The sequence below is a fragment of the Olea europaea genome, chromosome 4 (assembly GCF_002742605.1).
Source record: "Olea europaea var. sylvestris chromosome 4, O_europaea_v1, whole genome shotgun sequence".
In the NCBI taxonomy this organism is placed as follows: Eukaryota; Viridiplantae; Streptophyta; class Magnoliopsida; order Lamiales; family Oleaceae; genus Olea; species Olea europaea.
In genome coordinates this window covers 5088238-5095085 of record NC_036240.1, presented here as the reverse complement: position 1 = coordinate 5095085, position 6848 = coordinate 5088238, and positions in this window count along the sequence as shown.

The following is a 6848-nucleotide window of genomic DNA, read 5'->3' as shown; positions in this document are numbered from 1 at the left end:
TGAATAAGTAATAGAGTGATAAGAGGTGTTGATCCTACAAGAATCGATTACTTGTGTTTAAATTATTCAATTGTAGTTGATTAAATTGTCATGTAATATACATAAATTGCTTTGATCGCTTTGATTAACTACTTAAATGAAAGGAAATTAGAAAATGGAGAAATCAAGGAGAAGGGAATTTTCAGAAAACTCTTACTGAGTATGTATAGGTCTTCAAGATTTCACTTAACTTTCACTCAATTAATTTCAGAATAAGCAATTTCATGTTAACTCATTTCCTATTATAGACCTAATTCTCCTATAACGGGTTTCTACCTTTCTCAAGCATTAATTACCCCAAATTGAGCGTATTAACATACTATATCTCTACGTCAATTAATTTAAATTTCAACATTGTTAATTTTGCAAGAATAGTTCGATGGATCACTAAGGATTAGAAGTGTATCTCTATCTTCTATAAAAACCTAGAGATACTCTTATTTGGACTATATTTTAAATAATCTTCAGAAAATATCACTTCACTAAGAATCATTTGGTGTTAAAAAAATGAAAGGGCATTAAGCATATAAACATTACAGCGTGGAATGGGTACTCATTGAAGTCACATTAAGAATTCCAACCTCTAGAATTTTAGCTAATAGAGAAGTAACAAGAACTATAAGAGAGAAAGATATACTTTACCTCATTAAGCGGAAAAAAAAAATCGAAGATAACACTTGAACCACGTCGTTTGACTAGATCTTTTTTCCTCCAATTTCTCCAAGATTTCTTCTGAGTCTTTATTAAGTTTTACTCTTTACCTCATCAAGCAAAAAAAAAAATCAAAGATAGCACTTGAAACACGTCTTTTGACTAGATTATTCTTCCTTCAATTTCTCCAACATTTCTTCCAAGTCTTCTATTAAGTTTTGCTCTTCTTTCCTCCTCCTTGTTGAGCCTTTAAAAGTCTAAGTCAAGTCCCCTTGTTGATTCCTCAATTGTGCCTTTATACTCTTCATTTGTTACCCTAGGAAAATGTGCCTAAAAGGTCCAAAAGTGCCCTTATGATTCATGCACAAGAAAGATGCTTAAATTGCCCTGATTTGAAGAAGTTCAAGCAAGCTAGTTCTAGATTGACAAGACGGGCACCAAATTTCAAAGCCACCAGAAAGAGGGTCTGGTCGCCTCGCAAGGTTTTGATGGACGTAGGAAAAAATTTAGGAGCTCCCCCTTTTCTGGCTGTCTTTTGGCAGCTTCCAGATTTTTGAGGCCACCAACGGGGTGTCCCTTTCTATTTCACGCCGATATTTCACTCAGATGCTCATTTTTTGTCCATATTTCGCTTCCAAAAATTCTGTTTGAACATAGTCTCTCGTGGTGCATTGTAACCCGCTCTTTTAATTCATAACTCCTTGTCCTCTTGCAACTCGCATTTATATCCTTAAAACGATAAAACAAGAAAATCAATAGAAAAGCGAGAAATAAACTAGCAATAGTATAAGCTAATGACTATAAATAAGTGTAAGAACTACAATATTCAAATGACATTGTCCAACTTTAGTAACTAAATTCATCTTAAAATACTTAAGGGTCAACTTGAAATTTCGCTCAAACATTAGTAATCATTTGTGAAATTAACTCATGATCTTAGCTTTCTTGGCAATATATTTAATCGTAGTCCACGTAGGGAAGACATGATGTATGTTGGTTCATTATTCTTGAAGTGAATATTAAAACATGGTGCTTTCGATGGCCAAGTGTGAACTAAACGAAAGGAAATTTCTTCAACTAAAATTTCTTCTATCTCGAGAATCGAAGAGCCGACTATATTCACTTCCCAATTCAACCGTGCCTGATCCTAATTTGGGGCTTTGACATGTAACTTTAGATAAACAAACACGAGAGAAAATTTGAGTTTTAGGGATGATGACCTCCAAGTTCTTATTTTGGTGATTTTATCCCGAGTTGAAATAAAGAAAAGAGTAAGAAATAAATTTACAATTGAAGCCGTGGAAAAAAGTAGTAATTTCTTTCAAGAAATTAAATCAATATTAACTCTTGAAATAGGATGAGTAGAGGTAGTGGCGGATGTAGACATTTTTAGTTAGTGGGATGCAATCGAACCTACAAAAAAGACAAATTTACGTTTATCTAAAATATTATCAAGTTTGTCGTTCTTTTTTATATTCATCATCATTTTCATCACTTTTATCTCGAATATTCCTTTCATTAACATTGTGATCATCAAAGAAAACGCATATTTACGTTTAAATTATTTTTCCATCACAATAAATCCAAGTGAAAAATACAAAAATCACAACAATTCTGAACGTTACATTATCAACAGCATTCAAGTCCAAACAAAGACAAAAATCACAGCAAGAGTTCATTACCGTAAAATCGTCAAAACAATATAGAAATTGGAGCACTTAAGTGGATCTCATATTCCATTCATAAGAAAATACAAAAGAAATGATAAAAAAGAAATAATTTCCCGAAGAATGAGGCACATAGCTTTTCATGAATAATCTTTGACGTTCTTTAAAAAATTAAAACTTCATTCAAAGCTTTCAAATTTTTCAAGTTTAGGTTCTTCTACTTCAAATTTTATTTCTTATTAATAATAATTAAAAAAAATCTCTCAATTTTAAGTTGATGGGTCACATGACCCACCAGAACCCACCGTGGGTTCGCCACTAGATTATTGAGGAGATGCAAGAGAATTGCGATGGCTCAAGGAAATAATTATATTGCGGTTTTTCTTTAAGCGTTAAAAGTATCGTACTTGAGATGATTAAAAAATGAATATTGTAATAGTTATTTTTTAGAGAATAGATGTTAAAAGTAGGGAAAAATTTTAAATTTATATACAAATTATTTTATTAAGAAAATGTGTGATTAAAAATGAGTTTAAAAAAAAAAAATTGAATAATAAGCTCAAATAGGGGTTATGTAATAATTTCTCATAGACATGGCATAGCAAGCGTGAGCTACTTTTAACTTTATAGCGCGTAGGAAAACTTATATAAAAAATTTAAATGCTATATCCACGTGGCCACCCAAAAAAGGGTATCCAATGTTTCATTAATGCGACTAATGCCAAAAAAAAGTCGGCTACAACTCGTATCGCGAGATATTTCCGATATTTAGATAGGTATTATTGTAATTTTCTAAAATTACTTCAAATTTTCTTTTTATTTCGTTAAAAAATGTCCTCAAAGCACAAAGTTGCAGTTGTATTTTGCGGATAGAATGAAACATGTTATGCCAGACACTATGGTACAAGTAAATTAAAGAATAAACAAACATTAAGGCCGCAGTTTTGTTGGTCATCTATTTTCGATACTTTCAAAATTTTTACAGTCAAATTGAGAACTCGGCACATATCCATATATCGTTTTACCAAAACTTGTTCGGTAAAGTAAAGACTTGCACTGTGAGCCAATATTTGTGCAAAAGAGAGCAAAATGATATATGTATGTATATCCGTGCATTTTCTAATCAAATGAATGTAGAAGTTTGTGTGTGTTTTCTTTATAAATCTTTTATAATATTTTATGAGATGAAATTTTCTAGAATATCAAGAAAGTTGGATGTAATAGCCAAATGAATGTAGAAATAAAGGGTATTATTTCGTGATGGACTTGGTGAGAGTATTTCTATCTAAAGTTGAATGTCTTCATAAATATTGAGACATAAACTATTCACTTTCAGCCGAACATGAAGAAAATATCTTGAAAGCCAATCAACATGGTTAATATCTCAATTTGTTTAATGAGATACAGACTTAGAATGAATGTCAAACAAATCGAGACATTCTGAAGATCACTATATTTTATAGATCTTAATTTCACCTTTTTTCAGCTTTAAAAATAAATATTTCCTAACATTTTTTAAAACTTTGAAGTTCTCATTTATTTTTTTTTATTTGACAAATTATCTACACTTTAGCAAACTAATGAAAATGTTATACAGTTTGTGATATTTGCCCTACTTTGGACATTTTGTGTTCTGTTATATTTCACATAGGAAAGAGATTCTAGCAATCGTAAAAACGGGTATTAGCGATTGATTTGTAATGAAAGATATATGTAATTGATTTGGGTATTTATTTGAACATGCACACCAAAAATTAAGCGATTGTTTGATTAAAAAAAAATTTTGAAATTTGATTTTTCAAAAGATGATTATTTATTGTGAATTTGTAGTTCAAATGTAGGAGAATATGGGAGACAAGTGATTCTCAAATAATCAAAATCAAGCAAGGACTAAATAAATTTCAATATCTAAAAGTGGGATCACTGTTTATGTTTAATTTAGGGTTGTTAAATAGGTTGGATCGAGCCAAGTCGCTCGACTTGCTCATTGGCGGGCCTGACACAGCTTGGCCCACCAAGCGAGCATCTCGTGCTTGCTTGTGAGGTGAGCCAAGCGTGAGCTAGATTGTTTCACCGAAATTGGGTTCAACTCATTTTTTTTTAATTTATATTTGGACTGAAAATTGCACTATCACTCTCTGAAGAATAATAAAGACATAATTTTGTAAGGAAATGTCAAACGGAAAAAATATATATTTCATCAAAAGGAAAAACTCTCATAATTTATCTAGGCTTGAAACCGACTACAATGTGTAAGAAGAGTTGACATTGTAATGAATGAGTATTTCGCGTACATTTTTTTTAGAAAGCAAATAAAATGTCAATTTACAATAATAAATCTAAAATTATGTATTCCAGAAAATACATGAAAGTCATATTTGGTGAAAATTTTCAACAACTGCAGTAGCCATCTTGTTTTGTATTTGGGACTCTGCATTTTGCTGCTCCTTCAATCCCATTAGAGCCTAAAATATATATTATGTCAATCTAATTACTTATTTTGATAGAACCATACCATCTGCACTATATGTAGCCTTCAATGCTACATTTCACATCAAAAACGGAGTACATCAAGTGCCATCAAAGATAATATTCGATATTATTTGTCATTTCTCTGTGAAAGCAAGAAAAAGTGACTTTGTATTATATTCTAATGATATCTTTCCTACTTAGACATGTAAACTCCCATTATTTTTCCCATATCACATTCCGTAAATTTAAAGAGACAAAGCATACTCATCTAGCAGCTCCTCTCGTAGATTGGTAATACTTTACGAAGCGTCTAAGCATAATTTACTTACGTTGATCAGCCATAGGTTTGTTGCCACCCCTTAAGTTACTTGTCGTATTATACACTTCTTCCATTATTTTCCAATCTTCATCCATCCTTTTTCTTCTTAAGGTAAGGTAAAAGGATAGACATGGTGGGGGTAGGATCATCCAGTCCAAAATCATTTGGGCTTGACCAAAAAGTCTTATGTTCTTCGAGTCTCTTTAGACTATAATGGCATTTGTATCTGCCTTACAAGCTTACACAAAGGAAATCACTAAGAGATAAAAATTTGTCTAGGTTTTGTACTTATTTTGATTTGTTTTCTGCTTTACTTTGGCGGGAGCTACCTTACATCCCTGATTTTTTTAGTGCCCAACCAAAAAGGGACACGAGTCCCGTTTAAACGAGGGAAAATTCAATGGCTCAAAGGAGCTTTTAAGCTACTCATTTATCAATTCGTAGATGCAAAGAATTCTCCACCATCCCAGAAGATCAAAATTATTTTTTTTTCTTCTCGACTTAAAACACTAAGATTATGACACAAAAAAATATCTAGCTAACTCCGTGGGGATTTCATTTTATCTATTACAATACTATTTTAGAAATGAAAAGGTGATGAACTAGGTCCAGTACTCACACTTATTATGTTCATAAATTTTCATCAAAGAATACGAAATTGTGGATGGAGGGTGGTTGTGGATAATTATGTCTCTCGTGTTTGACATCATATTGTGAATATAAGTTACACAAAGTACTTTCTATATCAAAATGTCTAATAGGAATATCAAATCTTAAAGCGAATAATATTTTTTGATGTACATTTACAATCATGTAAATTAATTCAATGGTCCATAACTATAGCTAGAGAGAATAACATGGGCAAGTCCTCCCAATATTTATGGAATTTCATCTTCATAATCAAAACCATTGAATGCCTTCCTTTATAAAAATTAGTAATAATCATATTATAATTAAATCATAATTATAGCACGAGATAAGTAAAGTTTTTAGTTGTTACCTATATCTGTTACAAATATCGTGTCATGTAAGTTCGAATCTGCATGTAAACTCGTAAATTTTTGTTTACGAAATGGAGAGACAAAATAAAAGCAATGGCATGACTAAATTTTCTCAATCGTGGTTCAATATACATTATGCCATCTTACTAAAAAAATATATATATGATAAACACAACTTGTGTGAAAGAGTTTAGCATCAAAATTAAGATTCAGTTGGTCAATCAATTTTTCTACAACATTTTTCTTATACTTTGCATTATCTAAAGTCAAACTACAGACTTTATCATCGTAACAAAATTTTGTAGTGGCCCACTAAAACATTGAAAATATGTAGTGCGTTGTGCAGAAATTCAATGCCTTATATGCAGTAATCTTAGCCCAACAAAAATTCCAATAGTAATTATTAAGTCTACTCAACAATTAGCCCTTGGATATAATGCTTACAATCTCTCACTTAAATTAGGTCAAATATCAATTTCAAATTTTTTGATTCTCCCTTTTGTGTGTGACCAATTAGATTCTCTCTCACGGTGGCTAACTTTCTTGATATTATTATCTTGATCTGATCAGAATAACATAAATTAAAATTTCCATTTAGTTTATCATCAATATTCTTAAATTAATAATTTACTTCACCTTCCAAGATTAACATCTAACTATGTGTCTAGATGATGAAAATGTCTTGCAGCGTGACAAAGC